The 14,009-nt window shown below is 41.3% G+C and overlaps 1 long non-coding RNA gene across 1 annotated transcript; it reads left to right on the top strand.

Annotated features, from left to right (window-relative positions):
- Window positions 1-228: 228 nt before the first annotated feature.
- LOC145807471 (uncharacterized) lies at window positions 229-2,185 on the top strand. Its single transcript, XR_014350600.1, has 3 exons — window positions 229-288; window positions 1,464-1,573; window positions 2,072-2,185. It is a non-coding gene; the product is annotated as an uncharacterized LOC145807471 (long non-coding RNA).
- The last annotated feature ends 11,824 nt before the right edge of the window (window positions 2,186-14,009 follow it).

Here is a 14,009-nt window from a genome sequence, read left to right as displayed (position 1 = left end):
ATAAAAATATATGAAAGAATAGAAGTCAAGTACAAAGAATTAAGAGTGGCATACATACCCCTTGTACAAAATGTACGAAAAACACAAGGTCAAAACAGTAAAAATTTTAGATCATTTGGACTAATGTTGTTCCAGGACTGAAGGAGGGATAAACTAATTCCTGCTGTTGAGATGAGTGAATTTAACTGAGTGGCTTTGACTCTCTTTTTCTAACATGCTGCCTTTTTCTTACAGGCAATTACAGAAATTATACTGTCAAAACACTTTAGTACAAGAGGAGTAAAACCAGTAAGTACTCTACATGGTTGTAAAAAAGATGCCATTATGTGGCTGATTTATTCTTTTCCGTCCTAAGAAATTTAAAAGCTTTGAGGTGTTTATTCTTGGTCATAGTTTCACCATACATTCAAAGAGAAGGCTGACTAGTTAAACCATGCTGTTTAGGGAACTATTATCCTTTGTGACAAACTCATTGTTAAGTCACCACTAGTCCTAAATGCTTAAGTTGTTAGGAAATGAGCCCAACAATGTATATCAAGCTATCCAACATTGTGTTATATTAATTCATTGTTAAAGGTCTTTATTCCACCACCAAAAATTTTTAGATGATGGCCCACTATCTTTAGATTTCCCATTGGACATTGTTTCATTTATAATTAATTATAATGTTCATAGCTCTTTTCAACATTTCCGCTCCTCCATAAGATGTGGCCATTGAAGCCACCTCGTATAATTTTTTTTCCCATTTTTTTTTATCCTGTCTACTATTTAATGCAAATCCTTCTGAAATTATCACATACTTTCTTATATTCATCTATTTCTACATGGATGTATTCACTAACTAATCCATATTTAAATTTAGAATTACAACCAATTCATATCATTGTGTTTCCTTTAATTAAAGTTTATTTGCTTTCTCTTCTTTTTGTTAGATGCTTACTTGGTGAGATTTAAAAGCTTGGGTTGATAAATATAGAGGTGAATTCAACTGCTATGAAACAACTGGAGTCAAATAACCAAAAAATTCAAATAAAAATAAAAAGCAAATTTGAAAAAGATTAAAAGCATACATTTATCGGAGCACTCAATGCAACATTGTCCTTAATGGTCACCTCCTCAACTTTGTAGGATTTTTTTGCAAACTCTAAATGAAACCAAATCTTAGTTGATTGATTCACAATGTTTATAAGTTACAAGCTTTATTTATTATTGTTATTTGAGGTAGGAGGTGTAACGATTTGGAAAGATACGTAGAAAATCACAAAAACACTTTGAAAAGTATGATCATGTGATCCTATGAATCGATCCACAATCCCATTATGCTACTAATGCTTATTTTATTTGATCCTAGTTACTTGACGTTTCTATTCTCGATCTTATCTTTCTCGACTTATCTACTTGTTATTGTCTTTGTTTTTCATTTTTTGTTTTTGATTTCCTTCCTAAAATTCACTGGTGTGCAGACAGTTTTGTGTGCTCTTGCTGAGATTGTTAGCATGCATTTCGTGAATGGGGTTGGACCTCGTCCAGGAATAATGGGAATTGACTACCCCACAGCTTGCTGGCTTTACAAGTATGTGAAGTTCAGGACTCAAACTGAATGTTTGTTTTAGAACATTGTAATGTAGGTGTGGATAAACAGTCATAGTGTATGTGAAAATGGGGACTTGAACCCAAGCAAGGGGGCCTTTATCATCTCCTGCTTAACCACCAAAGCTCTTTGGCATCTTACACTATGGAATAAAATAAAAAAAGTTCAACATCTCATGCTCTTTAATATAGTGTTTATTAGCAACTTTGTCATTTTGGCTCGTTACAGATATCGGGATACCTCATTAGAATGAACTGTATTGATCCAATTGCCTTCGAATTGGAAATTAAGTTATCACAATAAATGGAGCATAACCAAATTGATGTTGATTAAAATTAGAAATCACTAAATTTTTTAACCTCCATATGCTTCTTGTTGAACAAATTGTCAGAAAGATATTATACAGTTTTAGTGAAACTAAAGCAGAATATGCTTATTCCAAGGCTGAAATTTGCTTGAATGTTTGCTTCTGATGTGTAGGGACTTGGGCTACAAGGCTTACATAGTAGAGTCCGTTGATGATCTAACAAAGCATTTTGTTTCCTTGTACTTCGGCGTTGCCTATTTGGCTTGGTTATCACAATATGAAAGGAGTAAGTTTGTTTGCTACCAAAACCCATCCAGCTGTTACTTGTCAAATGTTACTTGTCAAGTGTTTTTGATTAAATATATTTTGACTGACTTAATGATTATCATCTGGTGCTAAACCAGGGAAAGGACCCCACAGTTTGTTGTTCAGGCTTATCTTGCAGGCCAAAGAACGTAAACCTTCAGGAGACAGGTCCTCTTTGGCTTAAATTTGAGGAAGCATTAAGTCGATACGAAGACCTAAGGAAGTAGGTTTCACTTCATACTATATATATGTGTTAAACACTATATGATTCTGTGTTCATATTTTTTGATGGTGAACATTATTTTACAGAGAACAAGGGAGCTGCACCATTTTATAAGCTGACTCGTTTATAATTTAGGTAGTTTGTGGAGGATCCATTTTTTGTTGTTGTTGCAATGTTATGAATGAAAGCTTGGGGGTGGAAACGACAAATAAACAGAGACGATGGTTGTTGTACAGAGATGTAAATCATGTACTGTTAAAATAATATTTATGTGCAGCTCTCTGTACGTACCCTGTGTAGTAGGTGCATACAAACGAAGTTTTATCCAAGTAAAAGGTGGTTAATATAAATTTCTACAAATGTTTACTTCCTGTCCCCCATGTGTGTCCAGGGACGAATTCAAGAGGATTGAAGGCCATGGGAAGTAGCATGGAGAGCGATTCAGAAAAACGGTGAAGGATGGATGGGGGTTGGGTGTTTTGGTTCACTTTCTTCTTATTTTTTGTGTTAAAATCCTTTGGATTTTTCTCTCTTCTTTTTTCTTTTTTTCCTCTGATATGACTGGGGGGTTGGGCGTTTGGTTCACTTTCTTCTTATTTTTTGTGTTAAATGAGGTAGTGGTGAGAGAGAGAAGAGGGTAATGTTATTTTGTGGTTTTGTATATAAGGTAGTAATTTTTTGATTGAGAATTGTGAATTTAATTTTTGGATATGTTATTTTGTGGGTAATGGTGATTGGATATTAAATTGAATGGGAAAGTGAATTAATGTTGTATTTGCTATTTGAATGAGGGTTATTATTTCATATTAGTGCTATTTAGTTTTATTGCAAGTTTTCTTTTAGTTGAATCACATAAAATTAGCACAATTTCAAAAAAAAAAAAAAAGAAAAAAGAAAAAGAAAATGTAAGACGGCGTTTCTAAAATGCCACTATAACGGTTGGAATTTTTAAAATTTAAAAAACCTATGATGGCGTTTTAAAAACGTCGTTAAAACCATAGTGACCTCACAGTATCGTTAGGGTAGGACATTTGGCGGCGTTTTTAAAAACGCCGCCTATACTAATACAGTGACGTTTTCCAAACGCCATAAAGCTATAGCGACAACCGCGTTGTCGACGTTTGGTACTAAACGTCGCAAAAAGAATTAGCGACGTTTTTGGTACCTATAGCGGCGTTTTAAAAAGCCTAATTTCCCGTACTGATTAACATTGACTTGTGTAAACTTGGCTTCTTGGCCATCGTGCATTGCGATGCTCGGTTGGTGGCCCAAGAGTCTAGTACCGCACTCCATTGAGCTTGAGAAATGATGGGGAGGGTGGTTGTGCACACATATTTTGTAAATACATTGCTATGCCCCTTGTTGTTCTCTATTGCAGCAAAACTGGAGCTTGGCAAATCAACTGGTCGACTGACCACTTTTTCTGGTCTACAACCAGTTTTTCTGGTCAACAGCCCCTTTTTCTGGTCGGCAGCCCACCAGGAGGTCTCCATGTTGGAGTAGAACCAATCTGGAAGTTAGTGCACTTTTCAGAGATCAAATCAAACGCAAACAGAGGCAATTCTGGGCATAGCAATGGATTTCCAAGCGAGGCGATCGAGCATGCATGCACCCCTTGCCCCAAGGACCTCTTTTAACTGCTTTAGTTGCTTTACTTAGTTAGCTAATTCGTTGATTTTGTACTTAATTAGTTAATGTGCTTAATTAATCGATTTGTTTTGTAATAATTAGTTAACTAGGAATAGTTAATTAGTTTTGGTTTGTAATAATTAGTTTAATTAGCATAGCTAGTTAGCGTATTATTCGGACCCTCCGTCGAGAGGGCAAATGTTGTAATAAGTGTGCGTGTGTGTGTGAATGTCTTCCAACCCCACGTCTTTCTCCCTTTTATTTACCAGTTTTTGATGGTTAGTTTTAGGGCATGTTTCAATTAGCATACTTATGCTTTGCATGCGTGCATCATTCATTTGTCTTGCATGCACCAGGCTCGGTGCATCATTCAAACCGCATGGTATTTTAACACTTATTTGAATACGTGTTCACAAGTATGCGTATCAAATTGTCGCATTTCATATGCCATCTTAGATAGCCGAGCCTACTTAGTTGCATTTTTACATGCGTTGCATTAGGCATCTTAACATAGCTAGGGTCATGCATTAATTTCTAATTAGCTTCTGTTTTGGCTTGGAGTACTCGGTAAGTTTTTACGCTTTAGGATCCTTGCATGTGTGTAAGTGTTGCCATGATAGCATGCTTGCCATGAGGCTATTTGTTTAAGTGCTTCAACTGCATGAATGCCTGTGGATGAAGGCTCTATTGCTCGAATTGGAACGATTCATCAAAATGTGAGTTTTAAGCCCACTTGAAATGGCAAATCATCATGTTTTAAGCCCACCTTGTTTGGTGGCAAAATCCGCGCTTTAGCCTACTTGTGAGTAGCACTTTCAAACCATTTTCGAAAAACAAACATGAGATATTTTGTTCCAAATCGAGCGATTTAGTCTATACTTGTATGCTATGCGCATCACATAGTAAGGTTAGCTAATAAATCAAAAAAAGAACACATGTGTTTTCAAAATAACATATCATGTTCAGTAGAGGCCGATCTTTGATCGGGGCGAGCAGGGGTGCTCATTTCATGACCTTCCCCCTTCGTTCCCAAGTTCCTGAGCCGAGGCAACTTTGGTGATGGACACGTGGCCTTAGGCACGAGTCAGGGTTTCCTAAATTTTCCAAAATAAAATATTTAGGTAGCGACTCTGAAATCTGGCAGAGCAGCCCATGTTTGGCACTTTTGATTCAAAATTGATTTTTCAAAACCAATTGCCGGATTTGGACTCTTTGGTGATTTATCAGTCTTACATTGCACTTTGTGAGATTAGATTCAGAACTGTGACAAGAGTCCGAACTGTAGTAGCTAGAACCCAATTCGCGCCGTCTCACGCGGAGCGGAGTTCGAGCGGTCTAAAACGTCATCAATTCTGCCAGTGCTCTCCAGTTGAATACTAATTTGGTAGTGTGGTCAGAAATCTACAAACACAATTTGGCACCGTCTGTGGGAAAGAAAAGAGAATAGATGGCCAATAAAGGACAGAAAGAGAAGGTTGGAGACGACACTCTTACTGGGAGTGAGAAACCTATTGACCTTGACGTCAAAGAAGACAACTGTAACAAAGAGACTCGTGATAAGGATCACGGAGAAAAAGACATCGGCAAGGAAGGCGACGTAACAAAGAAATCAGATCGAGACAGGTATTACAACGAGGATGACCTCCAGGTATGGAAAGATAGATGCCTATGGAGGGACGACGAGATGAAGAAACTGGCAAACAAATTGGCGGACCTACAATCGGTCGTCAATTTCATGATGTAGAACAACGTTATGCAACCACCGTTCTCGTTACAAGATACGCCGATTCCAGTGGCCAAAAAAGATGCCCACACAGGGGGGCAGAGGACAATTCCTACGACTCCTCAGCACGATAGAACCAAGGAACACTCTCACCGGCCTTCAAGGGAGGTCGGGTGAGGAGAATCAAGAAGGAGAGATTCACGGAGGACGCATCGCACCAAGGAAGCTGACCCCAAAGAACATTGCCATGTTCAGGGAAAAGAGCTGTGTTTCGACGCAACTAATAGAGAGAGGTCCAAAAGGACTCACAATGATACTGGGAGCAGCACACCCAAAAGGCTGAAATCCGTTGATAGCCGAGCTCCCGGACGGACCAAGGAGGATCTGAGGGGTTACTTCTAGAGGAACCAACAAGATGCCGAGGTAACCTCTCCGATTAAGCCGAGAACAGCGTTTTTGGTGGAGTTAAAAAAATTTGAGGCTCTGAAATGGTTCAATATGCTGAGGTTACAGCTATACGACGGTTAGTCAGACTCTAACTTTCACGTCGGCTTGTACCTAAACTCGATGGCATTGTACACTGGGAACGAGTCGTTGCTCTGCAAGGTGTTCCCCTCATCCTTCGAAGAAATTGCATCCGACTGATTTCACAAGTTGCCGAAGGGAACTGTGAAAACCTGAGAAGGCTTGGCCGAGATGTTTGTGGCCAGGTTTGTGACAAACAAGTCACAACCATTGAGGGTGGACGCCCTGCTGGCCTTGAGGATTAGTGAGGATGAAAGACTTAGGGCCTATGCCAAAAGGTATTATGAGGTATTTAACCGAATACCAGGATGCAACCAAGAGGTGGTGGTTGTGTCATTTAAGAACGGACTGAAAGATGACTGCTTGCTTCAAAAATCATTGGCAAAGACATTACCGAAAAGCATGGATGAGCTTATGGCCAGGATAGAAAAATATGCCAGGGCCAAGGAAGACACGCCGGGAACAAAGGCGTAAAAACAAGAGAAGAAAAACGGCTCGCCGAAGCGAGGCCGAGGTGATAGCGGATACAATAAACCAGAGACAAGATTAAGGGCTACACAGACAGTCACAACCGTATTCTGAATCCCTATCTACAAAGTCTTGGAGAAAATCCAAAATCAGCCCTATTACAGAGCACTAGCAAGGGTACCGGGCGAATTTATGGGAAGAAGCCTTGGCAAGCACTGTGCTTACCACAATCAAGCTGGACATCTGACTCAGGGGTGTAGAGCCCAGAAAACACATCTGGAGGACCTGGTAAGACAAGGCCATTTAAGGGACCTGGTGGACTTGGCTAAGACAAGGGGAGAGCAGGCAAGACTACCCCAGGCACCAACAGCACCACCCTTACCAGCACCACAACCGCAGGCAGACGGACCTTGAGTGATCAATGTGATTCACTCGAAGGTGAATAAGAATGAGATAAGGGGGGAAACCTAGAAAGTAAAACACCTACAACATGTGTGTCAGATCGGGAAGAAGAGACCTAGGGCAGACAAGAACTAAGGACCAGTGGTGTCCTTTACTGAGGAAGACCTGGAGATGGTGCAACATCCACACAACGATGCCTTGGTAATATCCCTCCAGATTGGAGAGTGCCAAGTGAAGCGCATCTTAGTTGACCAAGGCAGCTCTTGTGACATCATATATGTCAGGTGTTACAAGGAGCTTGGCCTTCACCAAGATGACTTGGAGTAGTCCAATGGCCCAATGGTTAGGTTCAATGGAACGTCGACGTGGCCCTTGGGAGCAGCAAGTTTGGAGGTGCAGGCTGGCACCAAGAAGCTAAAAACAAAGTTCACCATAATCGACACCCCCTCTCCCTACAATGCTATCTTGGGAAGGCCATGGCTACATGCAATGGGGGCAGTTTCCTCAACATTACATCAGCTATTGCGGTTCCCAACAGAGCATGGAATAGAGGAGGTCAGAGGGGATCAATTGTAGGCAAAAAATTGCTCCATAGCAGCAATGAAGTCTACCTGCAACATACAAGAAGTAGAAACAACAAAGATCGATGACGAGAATGTGGAAGTTCTGGATGACGTTGCAAAGAGCCAGTTGAGAAGAGTGAAGAAGCCCTGAAGAAAATCTTTGTCCAGCAAGGGGATAAAGAACGCTTCTTCCTTCTCGGCTCGGGCATAGCCGAGGAAGAGGAAAAAGAATTAGAGGCATTCCTAAGAGCAAACCTTGAGGTATTTGCATGGACACCGTACGAGACGCCAGGCATTGACCCCGAGGTCACTTGCCACAGACTGAATGTAGACAGGTCGGCCAAACCTATCATCCAGTGGGCAAGGAGGCCGACACTAATGCATGTTGAGGCAGTAGAAGAGGAAGTAGATAGACTTCTGGAGGTCAGAGCCATTCGAGAGGTAAATTACCCGACATGGCTATCAAAAATAGTGGTTGTGAAGAAAAAGAATGGTAAGTGGAGGGTCTGCGTGGACTTTACCAGCCTGAATAAGGCTTGTCCCAAAGATAGCTTCCCATTACCCAAGATTGACCAATTGATGGATGCCACCTCAGGGCATGGAAGGATGAGCTTCCTGGATGCCTACAGGAGGTACCATCAGATAGCTATGTACCCCCCAGATGAGGAAAAGACTGTATTCATCACTCCAAAAGGGCTATATTACTACAGAGTAATGCCTTTCGGGTTGAAAAACGCAGAATCAACTTACCAGAGGTTGGTGACAAAAATGTTCAGACATCTAATTAGCAAAACTGTGGAGGTATACATAGACGACATGGTAGTAAAGACCAAAGAACCTGAGGGTCATCTGGAAGACATAAAGGCAGTCTTTGACATCCTTAGAACATATCAGCTCCGACTCAATACATCGATGTGTGCATTTGGAGTTGGGTCTGGTAATGTCCTGGGATACTTGGCAACCAGAAGGGGCATTGAGGCAAGCCCAGATCAGATCAAGGCCATCTTAGAACTGAAGAGCCCAACATCGGTAAAACAAGTAAAGATGTTGACTGGAAGGGCTGCAGCCGTGAACAGATTCGTAAGCAGGAGCTCTGATAAATGTAAGCCTTTCTTTAGCCTAGTAAAAAAGGCCACAGACTTCTTATGGACCGAAGAGTGCGAAGCCACCTTGGCCGACCTGAAGAAGTATTTGACCACAGCTCCAGTTCTCTCAAATCCAGTACCTGGAGAGGAACTATTCTTATACTTGGCAGTTTCAGAGCATGCAGTAAGTGCAGTAATAGTCAGAGAAGAGAATGGAGAGCAAAAGGCAGTTTACTACGTAAGCAAAACCCTGGCAGATGTAGAGACCAGGTACTTACCCATGGAGAAGTTAACACTGACTTTAGTAATGGCTTCCAAGAAGCTGAATCATTACTTTCATGCCCACAAAATTGTGGTGTTAACTGAACATCCTTTAAGGTCCCTGTTGTAGCAAGGAGATCTGACAGGCAGAATAACCAGATGGACAGTGACCTTGGGCCAATATGACCTGGAATTCAGACCTAGGACAGCAATCAAAGGCCAAGTCTTAGCCGACTTCGTGGCCGAGTTCACACTAGACGCCGTCATACATCGGGCTCCGTTGAGCCGAGGTCCAAACGAGCAAGAAAAAACCCAACGGAGGACAACAGAACAAAAGAACAAAGAGAAACTCAGGCCCTGCAGTATTTACATCAGCTACTCCTTCCGGCTGTTTGTTGATGGGAGTTCAAACCAACAAGGAGCGGGGGCAGGAGTAGTACTAGTGTCGCTAGATGGGCAGATATTGAAACAATCTATTCGTTTGGGGTTTAAGGCCTCAAACAATGAAGCAGAATATGAAGCACTAATCGCAGGGTTAAAGCTGGCAGCAGCCATGGAAGCCGACGTGGTAATAGTCTTCTGTGACTTCCAACTTATAGTCAACCAGGTAACAGGCGAATATGCAGCCCGAGATAAAATGATGTCAACATATGCGAAGGAAGTGGGTAGACTGGTAGCCTTATTTCAAAATTGCCGACTACAGCAGGTAAGCCGAGATGACAACAGCCATGCCAATGCTCTGGCCAACCTAGCTAGTGCAATAAAGCCTGGAGAGGCAAGAACGATAATGGTTGACTACTTGTCAAGACCAAGCATAGAACCACTGAGCACAGAACGCGAAGCAATATGTGTGGAGATGGGACCAAGTTGGATAGATGCAATAATAGTATTCCTTAGAGATAGGAAGCTGCCAGATGACCGAAAATAAGTGCACAAGATCAGACTGAAGTCGGCAAGGTTCTGTTTGACAGCAGAAGGACATCTCTACCGAAGATCTTTTACTGGACCTCTTCTGATGTGTGTGCATCCTGCACAGGTTGAAGACTTCCTGTACGAAATACATGAAGGAGTATGTGGAAGCCACGCCGGGGGCAGGTCACTTGCTCATAGGGCCATTACTCATGGGTACTGGTGGCCCAACATGCAGAAAGATGCTGAAGCCTATGTCAAGAAGTGTGAAAAGTGCCAGAGGATTGCACCTTTAATACATCAACCAGCAGCAGACTTGAACCCGGTGTCCAGCCCTTGGCCATTTACCCAATGGGGCATGGATCTTGTTGGAAAACTGCGTTAAGCAACTGGACAAAGGAAGTACCTGCCGGTGGCAACAGATTACTTCACCAAATAGGTAGAAGTTGAACCCATTGCCAAGATTCGGGACATTGATGTGAAGAACTTCATATGGAAGAACATCATCACCAGGTTTGGGATACCAAGAGCCATAATGGGGGTGTTTGGTGGGGCTTTTTTGAGCCAACTTATGACTTTTGGCTTTTAAAAAGTTATTTTGGACTGTTTGGTTAAACTTATTTCAAACAGCTTCTGATTCTAACAACTTATTTTAAGTCAAAAAAGCTGATTCTGAGAAGCTGATTCTGAGAAGCTGATTCTGAGAAGGTGCTTACCCCTTGCTTCTGATTATCAGCTTCTGCTGTAGACATGTTAATTCACGGTTATACTCATAGATTTTTTTATTTTTTATTTTTTTAAAAATTGAAAAAGACACAAATGGACTATTAAATATTATTATTATTTTTTATGAGAAATGTAGACAAATAGTGAATAATAAAAAATAAAAGTTAATTGAAAAAGCTACTTCACAACTTATTTAACAAACTCTACTCAATAACTTAAATCTATAATCCGATAGCTATACCAAACAGATTAATAGCTTCTGATTAAAGTCGTAATCTATAATCTGTTAAGCTATAATCTATAATCTGTTTTAGCAGCTATACCAAATAGGACCAATAGCTAACAATGGCACACAGTTTGACAATAAGTTAATCAAGAGCTTCTGTGCAAAGTTCAAAATCAAGAATTATTTTTCCACCCCAAGTTTTCCTCAAAGCAATGGCCAAGCAGAAGCATCCAACAAAGTTATCTTGGATGTGATTAAGAAGAGGCTGCAAGCAGCAAAGGGAAAGTGGGTGGATGAGTTGCCCAGTGTACTCTGGGCATATCGGACTACGCCGAGAAGATCAACGAGGGAATCCCCATTTGCCATGGCTTATGGCACAGAGACAGTAATTCCATTGGAGGTCGGCATCCCAGGGATCAGAACCCAGGGAGTAGAAAATGGGACCAATGGGGCATTTTTAGCCTGAGATTTGGATTTGCTAGAGGAACAAAGGGAAAAAACAGCATTTCAGCTGGGGGCATACCAGCAGTAGCTTGCCAGGGCTTATAATAAGAAGGTGAACCCGCGAGAGTTCCAAGTTGGTGACCTCGTCCTGAGAAAGGTCGTCGGCAACAAGAAGGATTCCAGAGAAGGCAAGCTTGGCCCGAATTAGGAAGGACCCTATAGAATTATCTTGGTCTTGGGCAATGGGGCATATCGGCTTGAGGGTTGTGATGGCAAAGAGTTGCCAAGACCCTGGAATACTTGCAATCTGAAGTTTTTCTATCACTAGATCTTATTGTTTTTCAAGCTTTCTCTTGTTATTAGCCGAAGTATTAATAAAAGTTTTCGATTGGTTTTTTAACTTGTGTATAATGACTAAACAGGCACTTGACGATGTTTCTGATTGAAACATGACGAATAATTTAGACTTATTATATGGTAGAGTAGAAACTTTACTTGCATATAATAGAGTTGAATTAAATTGGCGATGTTTCTAAGCGAAACACAGAAACATGACGAATAATTTAGACTTATTATATGGTAGAGTAGAAACTTTATTTGCATATAATAGAGTTGAACTAAGTTGGCGATGTTTCTAAGCGAAACATGACGAATAACTTAGACTTATTATATGGCAGAGTAGAAACTTTACTTGCATATAATAGACTTAAACTAAGTTGAAGATGTTTCTAAGCGAAACATGACGAATAACTTAGACTTATTATATGGCAGAGTAGAAACTTTACTTGCATATAATAGAGTTGAACTAAGTTGGCAATGTTTCTAAGCGAAACATGACGAATAACTTAGACTTATTATATGGCAGAGTGGAAACTTTACTTGCATATAATAGAGTTGAACTAAGTTGACGATGTTTCTAAGCGAAACATGACGAATAACTTAGACTTATTATATGGCAGAGTAGAAACTTTACCTACATATAATAGAGTTGAACTAAGTTGGGTTAACCTGGACTTGTCTTATTGGCAAAATCAGACACAGATTGGAGCCAAGTGCATGCCAGTCAGATTAACAAAGAGACCGAGGTTGGTAACCTCGGCCAGTCTTTGTTTGAATCTGACCTCGGCGACAAGATCAAAAGCCACATGCTTAATGAGAACCCAAGTGGAACTTAAGCGGAACTTAAGTTCACATTAGGGGGCAGAGGGCTGGAGAACAATGCTTGGGAGTTGGAATTTACAAGGAAGATGGTTTAACACTTGTTGAAATTTTGAGAAAAATTTACAAGTTGAAGTTAAGCCGATGTTATGTTAAAGGAAGACGGTATAACGCTTGTTGAAATCTTGAGGAAAATTTACAAGTTGAAGTTAACCCAAGGTTATGTTGCAATAATAGAAGACAGAGGTCTTGAGCGAAGTGGCGAGTTGTAAATAGCACTTGTGAAAATAGTATGAATATTTTCAAGTGTTAGGTCAGAGCCGAAATAAGCTGTTAGTGAGAATAGCCGAAGTATTCCCCACCAAGAAGATTACACAGTCAAGGTGTATGTTGAAGATATGAAAATTATTCTAAGTATAAGAGTCATGCAAGAGTAAAAGAGGATAAACATACAAACATTCAAAAGAAGAAGTTGTATTGACATTCAAAAGAAAGGGCACTTCGGCCTACATGTGGGTTACTTAGCAAAATATAAAAGTAGAAATGTCGGCCGAATTAAAGCTTACATTGTTTGAAAAGGAAAGGAAAAAGAAGGTACAGAAGAAAAAAGAGAAAAACGTAAACAAAACTACTCGGCGTTAGCTGTGGACTGTGTCTCGACCTCAGAAGACAGTTGGGAAGACTTCTCGGCAGCCTTCTCAGCCTCGAGCTCAGCATCGATCTCCTGTAGAGTTTGATCGAGGCTCTTCTCGGCGTTCGGTACCTCGGAGTCTGTCTTCTGGGAGGAGACATCATTTGAGACCTCGTCCTCCTCATCCTGAGTCAAGTTGACTTGCTCATTCAGAGTAGGGGACTTGGCCCCAGTAGCTTTCTTCTTTTTCCTCACCAAAGTTTCCTCCTCGGATTCAGAATTGTCTTTGGATTGGCTTGGAGTAGGGGGGAACGGCAGGGGGAGGTCATCAGCATTCTTGAGGGGGGAGTCCTCGGGGACATCAAGCTTTTTGAGGGCAGCCATCCAACCAAGAGTGAAACCCTTGTTGCATGCCTGCCTCACTTGCTTTTTGTAGTCTTCCTTGACGTCGGCTGCCCCCTCAGCATACGCCTTCTAATCGGCGACCTTGATCTCGGCTTCTTTTGTGGCCAAGGTATCTTGAAGTTCTTTTTGGGCCTCGACCATCTTCGTCTCGGCCTCTTTCTTTTCGACCACAAGGACCTTGGCAATGGCCTCCGCAGCGTTAGCCTTTTCCTCGGCCTCGCCTTGAGCCCTCTTGGCCGCGTCGGCCTGGTCTGACAAGGTTTTCACCCTTGCCTCGGCCTTTTTGATTGCCTTCTGTAAAGCAGCAACCTCCGTGATCTTGTCGGCCAACTCCTTCCTCATTTCAAAAGCTTGCATTGAGAAGGAGTGGGCGTACTGGATCGCCTGAAAGAAAATAGATAGAACAAAAGTTAGTAAAAATTCTCTA

Source organism: Camellia sinensis, chromosome 14 (genome assembly GCF_055761805.1).
Source record: "Camellia sinensis isolate YWXY chromosome 14, ASM5576180v1, whole genome shotgun sequence".
Taxonomy (NCBI): domain Eukaryota; kingdom Viridiplantae; phylum Streptophyta; class Magnoliopsida; order Ericales; family Theaceae; genus Camellia; species Camellia sinensis.
The sequence above is the reverse complement of the archived record's forward strand: the minus strand, read 5'-3'. Positions and strand labels throughout refer to the sequence as shown.